At 38.9% G+C, this 17,886-nt stretch overlaps 1 long non-coding RNA gene across 1 annotated transcript; it reads right to left on the bottom strand.

The window, feature by feature from the left end:
• Positions 1–4,712: 4,712 nt before the first annotated feature.
• On the bottom strand, positions 4,713–17,534 carry LOC136884891 (uncharacterized). The gene is made up of 6 exons (XR_010861433.2): positions 17,427–17,534; positions 17,035–17,159; positions 14,406–14,544; positions 13,981–14,104; positions 12,013–12,137; positions 4,713–4,805 (listed from the first exon to the last, which is right to left on the bottom strand). It is a non-coding gene; the product is annotated as an uncharacterized lncRNA (long non-coding RNA).
• Between the last annotated feature and the right edge of the window lie 352 nt (positions 17,535–17,886).

Here is a 17,886-nt window from a genome sequence, read left to right as displayed (position 1 = left end):
AATAATAATAATAATAATAATAATAATAATACATGAATTTAAAACAGATTCTGGCACATCACTTCGTGACACAAGAAAATCTTGAAGGCTTCTTGCCATGTTCGTTGCCTGTTGAAGAGTCAAGTTCTTTCGACCACAATCATTTTGGGGGTTGTCTTCCTCTTCCTCCTCATCACATGGATCTCTATCATTCATAATGTCCTCCACAGTTTCCTCATTGATGATTTCTTTGTGGACTATTACATTGCTATCTACATTGATGTAGTCGGTAAGACTTACCGTAGATGGCACATCCAATGTTTTACACAAACGCTTCCAATTCTCCTCGGTTTCCACATCATCCAACACTTCACTTTCTGCGACGTCTTCTGTAAAAACCACTCCAGCTTTTCTAAAGCAGTTTGTGATGATGTCTGCATTCAGGGATTTCCATGCAGCATTAAACGTATGCATTGCTCTCAATATGTTGATGTTAATGTCTCTATTCATGGCAATGTTGCACAGCATTCGACGGACCACACGAGCTCGGTAATGCCGCTTTACTGTATGAATTATACCCTGATCCAGTGGCTGCAGAATTGAAGTTGTATTTGGAGGCAAAAATAAAACTTTTACATGCTCCAAATAGCGAGGCACACAATTATGAGAAGAGCAATTGTCTAATAATAGAAGAATTCTCCTCTTTTCGGCCTTCATACGACGTTCCAAGTCCAACAACCACTCTTTGAATAGCACAGATGTCATCCATGCCTTAGAGTTGTGCCTGTATTCACAGGGCAGATGTTGCACCCTTGAAGCACCTTGGCTTCCCAAACTTTCCAATTATGAGAGGCTTCAGTTTGTCCGTCCCTGTGGAATTGGTGCACAAAAGAGCCGTGATACGTTCTTTTGAACGTTTGCCCCCAAAACACTTATTTTCCTTAAAATCAAGGGTTTAGTTCAGCATTACTATCTCCCGAATACTGGATACCGGCTGCACCTAAGCGACTGCAGCTATCGATCTCGGTAATCCACCTCCTTGTAGTCGGCTGTCCTGATCTTCTTACGCTGTGGACCTAGGGCATCAGCATCAATGTTTACCTCTATCTTTTCTGTTTTAAAAAAGTAGAAAGTGTTGACGGGCTAATGCCATACTTCTTCGCTACATCTCCTTTCTTTCCGCCTTTCCCTAGTTCCGCAAGTATTTTACGTTTTTCACTCAACGAAAACTGCCGTCACTTCTGCTTATCCATTTGCGATGATATAAACTTATTTATTTAACAAAATGCACACGAACTTAAGTTTAATGATATAACCTTAACAGAAACACGTTGCTTTGCGAATTAAATACGAAGAAGAAACATGAAATGCATGATGCGACGAAACCGCTGCGTTCATTGGTGGATTACAAACATCGCGATCCTACACAGCCAATAGTGTGACATCTTACATTGGTTGATGGGCGAAGCCTATTGCCTACACAAAGCGTAGCATTCATTGGTGGATTGCAAACTTGGCGCTCCTACTCAGCTAATAGTGACATCCTACATTGGATGACGGGCGAAGCATATTTATTTAATAGCGCACAAATGTGCATTAAAAGAAAAATACATTAATCTTTCACATATTCTAGTGAAGATTTTGTTCTCTTGTTGCACTTGCTGAAATGATAGCGATCGCAATGTTTATCACACAACATACACACACAATGTTGGGACAGTTCATGAAAGCCTGATCGCCGGCATAGACGATGGTGAAACCCATGTACTGCCAGCCTATTCAAAGCACTTTTCATGTCATTATTTGGACCGGTCCAGCTGCGGTCAATCATAGCATCAGTTGAGTAAAAATCCAGGCCGATTTCTGCTTCTTTTCTCTTTCTCTCTTGGAGAACTTCTTCTTCTTGCTGCGTATGTGAAAGCTGCATTCTTATTTTCAAATCTTCCAGTAAAAAAGTTTCTTTGGATAATTCATATGCAAGTCGTGATGGCGACATCTTGGAGATGCCCAGTGTTCGTTTCAGAAATCTGGCCTTTACATTTTCAATAGTTCGAAGGTCGGACACTGTTAGTCTTTCCCAAATAAGTTCCATACCATATGTGAGAACTGGGCGAAGCATACTGGTTACACAAAAGCGATGATTGCCTTCTCGATCGCATACGGTGCATATATGGAAAATGGCGATCATATCATCTGAATAACGAAATAATGTAACAAGAAAAATGTTGGTCATAAAACAGGATGAATATTGGTTTTAATTTGAGAAAATATGGTCAAACTGGTAAAGAAAAATTTTAATTTGTTAAACTGAAACTATGAAATTTGTTAAAATGAAATATTTTAACATACAGCAAATAGGGAAAAGGGAAGGGACCAAAAAATATATTCGTTATTCTGAAAATTTTGTTATACTGGTGTTCGTTACAGTGGAATTCTGCTGTACAGTGAAACCTCGTTAGAGCATTCCTCATGAAGACATTTTTCCCACTTAGCATGTCGTAAATTCAAAGCGCTGATTCTCATCGTAGTAAATCAATATAAAAATACCTCACTTATCGCATCACAAATTTTCGTTATTACCACACAGTACGATAACATTTTTCCTAGCCCTGAAAATGTTCTTTATCATCCCTTGTGAAAGTAACGTGATTTTCAACTCGGGTAAGAGCCCTTGCCACAGTTTCGTGATAATGGAAAAATGCCTTGTAATCCTGAATTTCACAGCATAAGTCGGATCTTTGGGGAGCAAGCCGTTAGCCTCACGGATGCTCTGTTTGCTTGCCAGTTAGTAGGGAGATGGCTGAATACCACATTGAGCCTGTATATACTGGTATGTTGTATTCCATTCAGAAGAGATAAATTTATTTTGTGTTAATTGGTACAGTGATGGATACCGTGGCAAATATTTCTCACGTGATAGTCTAGTTTATGGATACAGAAAAAGTTTTGAAATTCCTTACTAAAGAAGGGCTTCATTCTCTGCAGTAAATGACACAGCCCATACAGCGTATGGCATTCGATCTGCAGTGTTCAACCTCAGAACTTAATAAAAGTATTATAAGCAATGAATTTCATGGTTGGGCCCATATTATTAGATATGACATTCCTTTTTACAAAACTTTTCGTTTATTATCCACCTAATCTATGTATTGATTAGGTGGATAATAAACCAACATTTCTGTACAAAGTAACCCAAAGTACTAGGCAGCATCTTTCTTCTTCATATGGCTGAGTTATCCAAAATAGTTACCAGACAGATTCATTCTAGCAGCCAACATCTTGCAGCAGCAATAGCAAATCCACCAAGAAATGAGAACTGGTCAGGCAAACATGAAATGCACAAGGTCACATTCAGAAAGAAAAGGGAAGAATTGACTCCAGCAAGTTTCAGCTGTTACTGTAAGCATATTTTAACAACAAACCTTCATTTCTGAGCTGAAATATATTCAGATATGTGATGCTGGTCCCGGAAGGGAACATCTTGGCAACTCGTGTACAGGCATTCGATGGATACATAAAGATCAGTATATCCCTTTTTGTTACAAATCACTTAACTTACATGGCTATACCATTTCAGCTATTAACCTCAGAAGTAATAAAAACCCATGTACACATACCCAAAGTATTGGGCAGGCTCTTCCTTCTTGACATAGCCAAGTTCACGAGTACAGACATCAGACAGATTAATTCCACCACCCAACATTCTCGCAGCAGCAATTCCAAATCGACCACGAAATGAGAACTAGCCAGGCAAGCAGGAAAAGCACAAGGTCATATTCAGCAAGGCCTCTGTGGATCAGCGGTAGAGTGTCGGCCTCCGGATCCCAAGATAGCGGGTTCAAACCCGGCAGAGGTAGTCGGATTTTTGAAGGGCGGAAAAAAGTCCATTCGACACTCCATGTCGTACGATGTCGGCATGTAAAAGATCTCTGGTGACACATTTGGTGTTTACCCGACCAAATTCATTAAATCTCAGCCATAGACGCCCAAGAGAGTTTCGGTTTACTCGGTCTGCCATCTAGTGGAGGCCTAGAGTAAAACGGAACGTCGAAATTGACGAGCAGACAGCCAGATGGCGTCAAATTGAAATGTCTGCACACGGTAGCTGAGGCCATACGATTATTATTATTTTATTATATTCAGCAAGGAAAGAAATGGACTGTAGCAAGTTTCAGCTTTTAATGTAAGCATGTTTTTAATTACATGGCAATGCTATTTCACCTATTAACTTCAGAAGTCAATAAAGTACATGCACACATACCCAAAATATTATGAAGGCTCTTCTTTCTTGACATGGCTGAGTTCTCCAGCATAGATATCAGACAGATTCATTCTTCCACCAACACCCTTGCAGCAGCTGTCCCAAATTGACCACCATACGAGAACTATCCAGGCAAACAGGAAAAAACGTAAGGTCACATTCAGAAAGAAAAATAACTATGGACTCCAGCAAGTTTCAGTAATTACTGTAAGCATATTCTAATAACAAACCTTCATTTTTGAGCTGAAACATACTCAGGCATGTGACGCTGGTCGCGGGAGGGAAACATAATGGCAGCTCGTGTACAGGGATCAGATGGTTGCATAGAGACCAGCATTTCCCTTTTCAATACATATCATTTTAATTACATGGCAATGCCATTTCACCTATTAACTTCAGAAGTCAATAAAGCACATGTACACATACCTAAAGTATTAGGCAGGCACTTCCTTCTTGACATGGCTGAGTCCTCCAGCACACGGATCAGAGAGATTACTTCAGAACGATAAATTCAACTAGCCAACGTCCTTGGAGCAGCAATCCCAAATCGACCACGAAACAAGAACTAGCCAGGCAAACAGGAAAAGCACAAGGTCACATTCAGAAAGGAAAATAAATGGACTGTAGCAAGTTTCAGATTTCAATGTAAGTATGTTCTAACAATAAAATATTATTTTTGAGCTGAGATATACAGTAGAAGTCCGTTATAGCGAGAATTCATAACGGCGAAAAATTTACTCGCTATAACGGATTGTCTTTATTCCGGTTTTTTGTATAAAAGTCGGAAAACCCCACCATATACATTAAAAACTGGTATGAAACGGCAATCAGTTTGTTCAAAACTTGTGTTTCCACAGATGATATCCACACTACGGCTTACTTGTTTGTTATTTTTCGAAATCCGATACTACGTGAAAGTATATTAAATTTAATTCTGAAAAAAAAATATAGGACAGTATTTCTCCGAATCCAAGATGAACCCCACCTTTTCCATCAAAAAATTTAAATCAGGCTCAAAAAGTACTTTGTAAAATCATATGAATGCCTTTGTTGTACAGTAGGCCTACGCATTTTTTGACTATTTTTAGACGCTGAACATTAACTTTCGTCATGCCTTTTTTTTTTTTTTTTTTTTTTTGGCTGCACAATTTTTCTTTATTTCCGCAGGTTTATGGACCATTAACTTAAAATTGGCATCATAACACCTAAGAGAACCCGTTGAAAATTTGGCGGCAATACCTATTGCATGCGTCTCTACAATACGACGATCCATTAGGAAATTATTCTTGCTGTCTATAAAACTGTTTATTTTACTCAGTGTCAGATATAACTGGCTACCGCTACACGCACGTCTCGCATGCTGGGTTCGGCTAAATTCAGCGGCTAGCGATGTATAGCCCTAATTAAAAGTATAGATAAGAAATGTGTTTTTCCACCATTCAATACACAATTTATTTTAATAGATTAAACTAGTACCGGTTTCGGCTCTTTAACGGCCATCATCAGCTAGTACATGATTTGTTTTAGCCATTAGACAATTCACAAGTTGTTATTGTATTAGGCATCCGGATGTCTAATGGGGGATGGAAATGTATACAATAGCATATAATTAAAATATCAGTAGTCAGGGTAAAAAGTTACAAATTAGAACATGAGTATGTAAAACATATTAAAAACACACAGGCCACAATATATGACATTTAAAAAGGTTTCAACACATTAAAATGGTACGTATAGGTAGACACTTGTTAGCCAGTTATATCTGACGCTGAGTAAAATAAACAGTTTTATAGACAGCAAGAATAATTTCCTAATGTTCAACACAACAAGCCTTCAAACACATCGGCACAAGACTTCCACAACAACTATAACTACAAGAACAAACGTAGACGAGAGAGGTGTTGCCACCAACTACTTCTAAACACAAGCTCGAGACCTGCTGTTTGCTATATTGAAACTTGCCATAGTATATCACAAGTTGGGATATATAACACAACAAAATTTCTTCATGACAAAGGCCCATATCAATAAGACGTACACCAGTTTCAGAATGTTCTCGAAGATTACCTTACGCAACTAAAATCAACATAACTTAGAAGCAAAGGAACTGCACAGAGGACAGAAGAATGGAATCTATGTAGCATGAATTGAAAATTTTTAACAAGTGTCTACCTATACGTACCATTTTAATGTGTTGAAACCTTTTTAAATGTCATATATTGTGGCCTGTGTGTTTTTAATATGTTTTACATACTCATGTTCTAATTTGTAACTTTTTACCCTGACTACTGATATTTTAATTATATGCTATTGTATACATTTCCATCCCCCATTAGACATCCGGATGCCTAATACAATAACAACTTGTGAATTGTCTAATGGCTAAAACAAATCATGTACTAGCTGATGATGGCCGTTAAAGAGCCGAAACCGGTACTAGTTTAATCTATTAAAATAAATTGTGTATTGAATGGTGGAAAAACACATTTCTTATCTATACTTTGAATCTGTCAATACGGAAAATGAAATTTATAAATAATAGTATAGCCCTAATCGCGGACGTAGAAAGTCAACGAACAACTTTATTGCGCCACGGTATGGCCATTCCGCCCTCGCGTTTTTCGTGCACATACCTCACAATTTTATCTTCGACTTCTTTAAAGCGTCCTTGTAACGGACCACTGAATGCATCGTATCTTTGTCTTCATGCTAACGCCAAGTACTGGCTTTAGTTAGGCGTATGCCGTATTTTCTTGTGCCTGCACAATTATTCTATATTTACGAGTGTTTAATAATCATTAACTTAAAATTGGTATCATAATATCGACTAGAACCCGTTGAAAATTTGCCGGCAATACCTTTTCCACGTAATTTTACAATAAGACTATCCATCATGAAAATATTCCTGCTGTCTCATCATCATCATCATCATCATCATTTCCCTTTATCCAGCTGTAGCCGGGTAGGGGCAAATATGGTTCCTCTCCACTTTCTTCGGTCTTTCCACCACTCCTCCTCCAACACTGTGTCCCAGTCCAGGTTTCTTTCTATAATGCTGCGTTGGATGGTATCCTTCCATCTCAATCGAGGTCGTCCACGGCCTCTCCTTCCTTGGATTTTCATTTCCATCACCTTTTTTGGCATTCTTTCGTCGCTCATTCGCTTTATGTGCCCAAACCATCTTAGTCGGCTCTTCTCTATTCTATCATTCATTTTTTCCACTCCAATTTCTTCCCGGATTTTTTCATTCCTTATTTTGTCTCGTCTACTCTTCTGTATCATACTCCTCAAGAATTTCATTTCGGCTGCCTGTATTCGACTCTCATCCTTCTTTGTCATTGTCCAAGTTTCTGCTCCGTAAGTTGTTATGGGTACGTAATACATCTTGTACATAGTATCCTTTGCTTCCATTGGCACATCTTTGTCCCATAACATATTTCTTACACTATGATAGAAACAACTTCCAGTTTGAATCCTTTTACTAATCTCAGCATCCAGTCGAGCATTCTCCATTAATTCACTCCCCAGGTATTTAAACGTTTCCACTACTTCCAGGGGCTTGTCTGCAAGTCTAATCTGACCTTTCCCTTCTTTCTCCCCTCTCGTCATAACAAGAGTTTTACTCTTTTCTACACTTATTTTCAATCCACATTCTTCAATCTTCCCATTCACCACATTCAACTGTTCTTGAACCTTCCTGTCGTCTTCTCCCCAAATCACAATATCATCTGCAAATAACATCATGTTCATTTCTCTTCCTCCATATGCTGCTTTTGCTGTTCTCATGATGTCATCCATTACTATTGTAAACAGGATTGGTGATAGAACACTTCCCTGTCTCAGCCCACTAGTTATTTTGAACCAACTTGTCCTGCCAACTTGTGTTTGCACGCAACTACAACATTCCTTATACAATGCCATGATCATTTTTATTAATCCCTGTCCAATTCCTTTTTGCACCAGACTGTCCCAAACTTTCGTCCTAGGGACACTGTCATATGCCTTTTCAATATCAATGAATGTCATCACCATATCCTTCCCATACTCCCAATGCTTTTCCATTAGTTTTCTCATAATGAAAATGGGCTCTATTGTTGATCTTCCACTTCTGAAACCAAACTGATTTTCCTGTATCTGCTTCTCAACCCTCAACCTTATTCTACTTTCCAGTATTCTTTCCATTATCTTAGCAACATGGGATATTAGAGTAATTCCCCTGTAGTTCTTCAAAACTTTCTTATCACCTTTCTTGAAAATTGGGATGATTATTCCTTTTTGCCAATCCTCAGGGACCTCCTTATTCTCCCAGACATTCCTGAGAACCCGATATGTCCACTGCAGGCCTACAGCTCCAGCTGCCTTTATCATCTCCACTGAAATTTCATCTATTCCAGCAGTTTTTCCATTCTTCATCTTTCTTACTGCCATTTCAATTTCATTCATTGTAATTTCTTTATCCATTTCTTCGTCAACTAATTGTCTTTCCTGGTCGTCCATTGAATGACTGTCATCCGTTCCTGCTGTCTATAAAACTTAATTTTACTAAGCGTGAAGTACAATAGACGCGTTATAACTGCTACTGAGTAGCCATGGCCTTTCTAAGAATTCGAAGGCTAACGCCATTTTCATGCCGTTCTGCAGATTTGAGAAACGTTTTTGCAGAAGCTAATAGAATGCCATACTCTCTTCACTATTTCCTGAGATTCAGTGACGTTACACACAGGCACTGCACAAGCGGTTGTCGCAGCTAGCGATGTAAGCTATAGTAAGGAGGCAGTCGTTTATAGTCAATGAGTTTTGTGCGCGTATGAAAAGAAGCAGCGTGGTTACTGCGGTAGTTGCTAGTGGTATCCATTAATTTACTGTTAGGCCGCGAATGCAAGACAACCCCTTGAGTTTTCGCATGAGATTCTGAGAAAGAAAAGTCTTTGATACGGAGTAATACGGTATCATCCAGAGGTTTCTGTGGCAAACACTTCAGTTTTCTTCAAACGGCATTACCTACCGTAACCGTACATGTATCATGAAAACATATTTGAAACGCATGTAGGGAAATAATAACCTTCACGCAAAAAAATTTACATGTAAATAGCCTTTCCGAAATTTAACTAGACGCGAGAAGATACGAAATATCGTCTGAAATCAGTGATGTAGTCCGCCATATCTTGAGGTGTATCACATTCTTACTTCATTTCTGTATATAACATTAAAATCAAGATATCGTTTACTTCAATCATTATTTTTAAAGAGTTAACAACTGCTTGGCCACGTTATTTACGCATTTATTACGAAAATGTGTTATCCTCTTTCATTTCGAATTTTCTTTAGAGAACAGCAGTCGACGGGTATTACATCACCTTTGAATGTCGACAAGAGAGCTTGCAAATACACAAAGTGAGAAAACTATACCATACCGAAGATTATCGATTGCAATTTGTTGCAAACATTTCAGTATTCTTATTCAAACGGCGTCACCTATCAAACTTAACCGTACAATACGTATGATGAAAACACACTTCAAGCGCCAGTAAAGAAATGATAACCTTCTAGCTATAAATTTTCATAATAGCCTTTCCGTAATTTCTCCAGACGCGAGAAAATATAAAGTAACCTCTGAAATCAATTAAGCACTCTGCCATATCTCAAAGTGTATCCCATTCTTACTTAGTTGCACTATTTAGCCTCAAAATTAAGCAGTCGTTTAGTCAGACTTAATTTTTAACGAGTTAACAGCCGTTATCCGACATGTTATTTACGCATTTATTACGAAAATATGTTTTCTTTAATTTCGAATTTTCTTTACGGAACAGCAGTCGACGGGCGTTACTAATCGACTCCGACATCACCTTCGAATGTCGACGAGAGAACTCGCTAGTGCACATAGAGAGGAAACGATGCCTGGGGTAATCGATCGCACGCAATATCATCGCTGGGGTGCATAAATATCGGTAACAGAACATATCGTGCGCACTTAATCATTCATAATAACGGATGCGTCAGTGATAGGGCTCTTGCTGTAACCGCAGGACGATACAGAGTTTAATATAGGAATTTTGAAGGGACAGAAAACAATCGTCGCTATAGCGGAGTTCTTGTTATATGCCGTACTCGCTATATCGGACTTCTACTGTACTTAGAATTGCAATGCTGGTCCCAGGATAGATACATCACAGCAGTTGGTATCAGGTCACAGGAATAGGATGAATACATAGAGGAATGTGTACCCTTTCCAATATGAATCATGCTTTCAGCTTGCTCAGTTTCACATTAAAACCTCCGGAATGTCAATTTAATACTCACTTTTGATTTTTAAATCATATAACAGTTTTTAAGTTAAGTAATTTCTTACATATTTTGCAATATTTGAGTTTATAATGTCTACTTCATATCTGTAAAGGGTGTATACAATTGACAGACCCCTAACGATTGATATAGTGGATTGAAATTATTAGGGCTGATCAACAAAGACTGAGAATGATTTTTTCCTGTAGCTTCCGTGATAGTTTCCTATCTGTGACATAAATATTTGAAAAAAGCGGGTTTTTATGTATAATGTCAATAGGCGGCAGTGCCCTCATATCGGTTGGTAGTAATGCTCTATTTTGTAGCCGCTATGCGCAATTCGCATACCAGACAATGGAGGTGACGCGCAGTACAGTACAGTACAGCGCAGTCAAATTCTGTTTTCCTTTCAACCATAGAGCCACTGAAACTTTCACAAAGCTGAAGCATCATTATGATCCTGAAAGAAAACAAGCCAGCACAGTGTGGAAATTGCCAAAAAAGGCAAAATTTGTTCCATCTGCAGGGAAAGTGATGGTGATCACATTTTTTGACTGTAATGGAATGATTTACCAGCAAGCAGTTTCCCCTCATACTAGTGTTACTACACATCAGTATTGGCTACACTGAGGAAGCACATTGCAAAGAAACGACCAGAGCTTTCTCGGACTGGACGGTGACTTCATCATGACAATGCATGGCCTCACGTCGCAAATCAAGTCATGCAGTTTCTGGCTCAGTTCAACATTACCTGTGTACCACATCCGCCTTATAGCCCTGATCTTCAACCCTGTGATTTTTTAAAAAAAATTCCCATCACTAAAGGCAATGCCTAGGGGCATTCGATTCGAGAACTCTGAAGCAGTGCTCAAGAAAAGTGAGGACATTCTCAAGGACCTGACAAAGAATAGTCTGCAGCATGTGTTTTAAGGACTGGCAGTGACGCTATAAAAAGTGCACTGAAGTAGTAGGGGACTACTTTGAAAAAGATCATGTAAACATTGAAATGGAGTAATAAACATCTGTGAAAAAAAATCAGTCTCAGTCTTTGTTGATCAGCCTTCGTAGTATCTTTGACATATCCTTTAAAAGTTCAACATATAATCCTTGCTAATGAAATATCCCTGACATTGATTTTTTTGGTTTGTTTCATTTACAAGTATTTATCACCGCCGTCAATCTATGTACGCTTGCAGCTGCCGTTATTTGCACACTGCTGCCGAGTCGACAAAGCTCTGACGCAACTTGAAAGGAAGAAGTATATTTATGTAGAGCTGTAGTTTACTGCCAGCTATGCTTTCTTGAGAAAACTAAATCTTATACAGCATGCATGCACGAGTACATTTATTTCATAGTAACAACAATGAAAATCAGAGAACGTAGACCATGTGGGGTTCGTTCTCTGCCATAAATTACACAGCTTGTACAGCCTATGGCATTCAACCTGCATGTTTCAAACTCAGAACTCTGTAACATCTATGGACACGTACCCAAAGTATTAGGTAGGCTCTTCCTTCTTGACATGGATGAGTCCTCCAGCATAATGATCAGACTGAATAATTCAACCAACCAGCATTTTTGTTGCGGCCATCCCAAATCGACCACAAAACAAGAACTAGCAAGGCAAACAAAAAGAGCATAAGGTCATATTGAGATAAAAAACCAGAGAAAGGACTGTAGCAAATTTCAGCTAAAATATACTTAAGACATGTGATGTGGGTCCCAGGAGGGAAACATCATGGCAGGTTGTGTACAGGAAGATGAATATACATACAGTAGAACCTCGATAATTCAAACTTGGTTAATTCAAATTCTCGCCTAATTCAAAGCAGCTCTCATTCCCAGAACATGAGGTACGGTTTTGCATGTTATTTATATCGTTTAATTCGAAATATGGATAATTCGTAATTCGAAGAACAATGTCGGTCCCGTTACCGAAATTCTGACTTTTAATTCAAAACTGCCTTTACATTTTGAAAAAATAGTATTTTACAGAGTAATTTAAATTCAAAATTTCTTTGCGTCATGAAAGAACGTTTCTTCCGGAACGTGAAGGGGTAACTTTGCGCACTTTCACCTACTTCAGCGTGTCTACAGTGTGCTTCATATCTGCTATGTTCGAGCAGAATCAAAATTATTTTGTATTTGGCGTTTTTAGGAAAGCCACAATATCACCTAGCAGGCAGTGTGCGGAGAGGTAGAATCAGCCAACACTGGTGATGCGGACAGTAGTTGGCGAAAAAGCATGGCTTATAGCTTATAATTAATTTTTACGCACCAAACAATATTGTCAATGCCGATGAAACTCCATTGTTTGTTTGTTTTATTTTTTTAAGTGCTGAGGCCAAACAGACTTATGGTTTTAAAGGAGAGAATTGCCAGCTGGAAAATGTACTGTGATGCTATGCAGTGCACACTGCACCAAAGAGAATGAGTGCACTGCACAATGAAACGAGAGACTTCTTTCCCCTATCATAGGAAAGTTCGAAAAGCTACGATATTTTAAAGGCGTCGGGCACTTTCCATGCCAGTACAAGGCATCTAAAAATGCAGACAGTACAGTAATCCAAAAGATAAAGCATTTGCACAGGGGAGCCAGCATAATTTTTTCTCGTCTCAGAATCGTGTTTTTCTTCCTTTCGTTGCATGAGGTTATGTTTGTCATTGTTTTATACAAGAGCATTATTTGAATAATGTAAATGCACCTTGTTGGATGAATTTCTGAAATAGTGTTTTTCATGGCATTTGAAAAGTTTACACTGAGAATCAAGGTGATTGCATGCATTAATGAGTGTTAGAAGTGCCATGGCAGGAAATCGTACAAGTACAGAATAGTCACTGTACTGTTGTTGTTGTTGTAATGTGGACGGAAGCGAGAGACTTTCTTCCACGTCATAGAAAAGTTCGATAAACTGCGATGTTTGAAGGGCATCAGGTACATTAAGTGCAAGCACAACGTATCTAAAATGCATACAGTACAGTAATCCAATGAATAAAGCACTTGCTCAGGGGAGCCAGTATTATAGATTTCTCCTCGTCTCGAATCATGTTTTCTTCCTTTTGATTTCAATGCGTGAGGTTATGTTTGCCGGTGAGTTATCCAAGTGCATTATTTGAGTACTGTAAATGCACCTTGTTGGATACCTTTTGGAAATAGATTTTTTCCATGACATTTGAGAGCTTTAAACTGTGATTCAAGGTTAATTGCATTCAGTAACGGGTCTTAGAATATATTGTGACGCCGCAAGGGTTGGCATTTCCGAAGTATGGGTTAGCAGTTAATTCAAAATCACGTAATTCGAAGTCCAATTTTTGCGTCCCAACGACTTTGAATTAATGAGGTTTTACTGTGTGTATAGAGACAAGTATAACCCTTTTCATTACAAATCATCTTAATCACATGGCAATGCTATTCCACCTATTAACTTCAGAAGTCAATAAAGTACATGCACACTTACCCAAAGTATTAGGCAGTCTCCTCCTTCTTGACATGGCTGAGTTCTCGAGCATAGATATCAGACAGATTCATTCTTCCACCAACACCCTTGCAGCAGCCGTTCCAAATTTACCACCATACGAGAACTATCCAGGCAAACAGGAAAAACACAAGGTCACATTCAGAAAGAAAAATAACAATGGACTACAGCAAGTTTCCGCTCTCACTGTAAGCATATTCTAACATAAAACCATCATTTTTGAGCTGAAACATACCTAGACATGTGACGCTGGTCGCGGGAGGGAAACATAATGGCAGCTCGTGTACAGGGATCAGATGGTTGCATTGAGACCAGTATATCCCTTTTCATTACATATCATATTAATTAGATGCCAATGCCATTTCAGCTATTAACTTCAGAAGTCAATAAAGCACGTGTACACATACCTAAAGTATTAGACAGGCACTTCCTTCTTGACATGGCTGAGTCCTCCCGCACAGAGATCAGAGAGATTACTTCAGAACGATGAATTCAATCAGCCAATGTCCTTGGAGCAGCAATCCCAAATCGACCACGAAACGAGGACTAGCCGGGTAAACAGGGAAAGCAAAAGGTCACATTCAGAAAGGAAAAAAATGGACAGTAGCAAGTTTCAGCTTTTAATGTAAGTATGTTCTCACAATAAAATATTATTTTTGAGCTGAGATGTACTTTAACTGCAATGCTGGTACCAGGATAGAAACATCATGGTGGCATCAGGTCACAGGAACAGGATGAACACACAGAGACCTGTATACCTCTTTCCAATAAGAATTATGCTGACTACATGGAAATATCATTTCAGCTTGATCACTTTCACATTAAAGCTTCCGGAAAGTCTATTTATTACAAATTTTTTATTTTTAAATCATATAAAAGTTTTTTAGTTAAGTCATTTCTTACACATTTCGCTATATTTGAGTTCATACTGTCTACTTCATATCTGTAAAAAGTGTATACAATTGATAGAACCTGATGATGGATATATTGGATAGAAATTAGTATCTTTGACATATTCTTCAAAATTTAAACATATAGGGCCAATTGCAGAAACAATGACTAGTTTTAAGCCTTAGACAACGTCTACCTAAACAACATCTAAATCGAGCTCATGGTCTTTCATTGAATAAACAATGTTCAGCTGATGTTTAACTAGACATTGTTTAAGGTTTCAATATTGGTTTGAAAGTGGAGATGAAGTATCTTTCATGCAAATCTTTGCTTGTCGCAACCAATGAAATTCATTGGTGTGCACACCGAATGCCAGTCAGCTGTTTGCCTTCCTACATATTATTCAAATATGGCTAAGAATGAGCATGACTTGCCCACAGATAAGAGTATAGCTTTTGGTCGAAATTAAATCTCATGATATTGTCGACACTACAGCGACACGCCACCGTACAAGAAGTTTAACTTTGATTATAGCGTTGTTACAGTGAGTGGAATCTATTCACAAATACGGTAGCTTCGACGAAGGGGAGATGAAGCAATAGTAATATGTAACCTAGTGTGGAGATCGTAGGTTCGAATTGCACCATTGGCAGCCCTGAAGATTGTTTTCCGTTGTTTCCCCATTTTTACTTGAGGCAAATACTAGGGCCGTTATTATGGCCACGGCTCTTCTCTCCCAGTCCTCCTCTTTAAACAATAATCACCACCATCATCACCGCTTGCCTTTTTCTATCTCATAGTTGCTGAAAACTTACAGGATTATATGTATAAAAACCACATACAACCTAAGTTTTAGTTTTCACTATTATGTGTGTTTACTTGGCAGTAAATATAAGTGTCCGACTCGTTGGCTTAACGGTCAGCGTACTGGCCTTCGGTTCAGGGGGTCCCGGGTTCGATTCCCGGCCGGGTCGGGGATTTTAACCTCCATTGGTTAATTCCAATGGCCCGGGGGCTGGGTGTTTGTGCTGTCCCCAACATCCCTGCAACTCACACACCACACATAACACTATCCTCCACCACAATAACACGCAGTTACCTAAACATGGCAGATGCCGCCCACCCTCAACGGAGGGTCTGCCTTACAAGGGCTGCACTCGGCTAGAAATAGCCACACGAAATTAAAGTAAATATAAGTGAATCCCTCCCGGTTAATGTATGTGACAGCCCTCTGACGATCGGGACACGTAATTCTAACATGTATGTAGTCGACGTGACCTATAATTCCATGGGTATTACCCCATGTATATAATAAAATATATCGGTTGCCAAGAATTGTATTCAAGTTGACAGTTACCGGACTGTCCCGTTTTCAGTCTCAAGAAACAAGTCTCTTGAAAAGTGAAACCTTATTTTAAGATCTATCTCCCCGTACGTTAAATGAATTGCTGTGATTTAACAGCGGGCGACCCACAGAGAGGCCGTCGGACTAATCTTTCTTTCCGGAAATAACTCAACATGATAACACAAATTACATGTTTCATGGTACATAATCTCCAATTGTGATTCACTCCTCTCATTTGAGGTTAAACAGTGCTTTTGGCAGTGTTTAAACAGGACCGGTTGAACATAGGTTTTAGACAGCGTCTAAGTGATAAATAACGTCTCTGCAATGCGCCAGCCATACTTAGGAATTGTTTAACTGTAAAAATTGTCTAAACACCGTTTAAGCAATCCGCCCATAATCTCTGCTAATGAAATATCCCTGACATTGAGTTTATTTGGTTTGTTTAATTTACAAGTGTGTATAAATCACCGCTGTTCAATCATGTACACTTGCAGCCGCCGTTATTTGCACACTGCTGCCGAGCCGACAAAGCTCTGACGCGATTTGAAAGGAAGAAGTACATTGTATGTAGAACTGTAGTTTACTGCCAGCTATGCTTTCTTGCGAGAACTAAATCTTATACAGCAGTGCCAATGCATGCAAAGAATACATTTCTTTCATAGTGACAACAATGAAAATCAGAGAATGTGGACCATGTGGAGTTCATTCTCCACCATAAATTACACAGCCCATACAGCCTATGGCATTCAACCTGCATGTTTCAACCTCAGAACTCTATAACATCAACGAACACTTACCCAAAATATTAGGTAGGCTCTTCCTTCTTGATATGACTGAGTCCTTCAGCATAGTGATAAGACTGAATAATTCAACCAACCAGCATCCTTGACGCGGCCATCCCAAATCGACCACAAAACAGGACCTAGCCAGGCAAAAAAGAAAAAAGCATAAGGTCATACTGAGATAGAAAACCAGAGGATGGACTGTAGCAAGCTTCATCTTTGAGCTGAAATATACTTAAGACATGTTCTGTGAGTCCAAGAGGGAAGCATCATGGCAGGTTGTGTACAGAAAGATGAATATATATATATAGACAAGTATAACCCTTTTCATTACAAACCATTTTATTACATGGCAATGGTATTTCACCTATTAACTTCAGAAGTCAATATAGTACATGCACACATACCCAAAGTATTAGGCAGGCTCTTCCTTCTTGACATGGCTGAGTTCTCGAACATAGATATCAGACAGATTCATTCTCCCACCAACAACTTGCAGCAGCAGTCCCAAATTGACCACCATATGAGAACTATGCAGGCAAACAGGAAAAACACAAGGTCACATTCAGAAAGAAAAATAACAATGGACTGCAACAGGTTTCCACTCTCACTGTAAGCATATTCTAACATAAAACCATAATTTTTGAGCTGAAACATACTCAGACATGAAACGCTGGTTATGGGAGGGAAACATAATGGCAGCTCGTGTACAGGGATCAGATGGATGCTTAGAGACCACTTTATCCCTTTTCATTACATATCACTTTAATTAGATGCAAATGCCATTTCAGCTATTAACTTCAGAAGTCAATAAAGCACATGTACACGTACCTAAAGTATTAGGCAGGCACTTCCTTTTTGACATGG

This window comes from Anabrus simplex, chromosome 13 (assembly GCF_040414725.1).
Source record: "Anabrus simplex isolate iqAnaSimp1 chromosome 13, ASM4041472v1, whole genome shotgun sequence".
In the NCBI taxonomy this organism is placed as follows: Eukaryota; Metazoa; Arthropoda; class Insecta; order Orthoptera; family Tettigoniidae; genus Anabrus; species Anabrus simplex.
The sequence above is the reverse complement of the archived record's forward strand: the minus strand, read 5'-3'. Positions and strand labels throughout refer to the sequence as shown.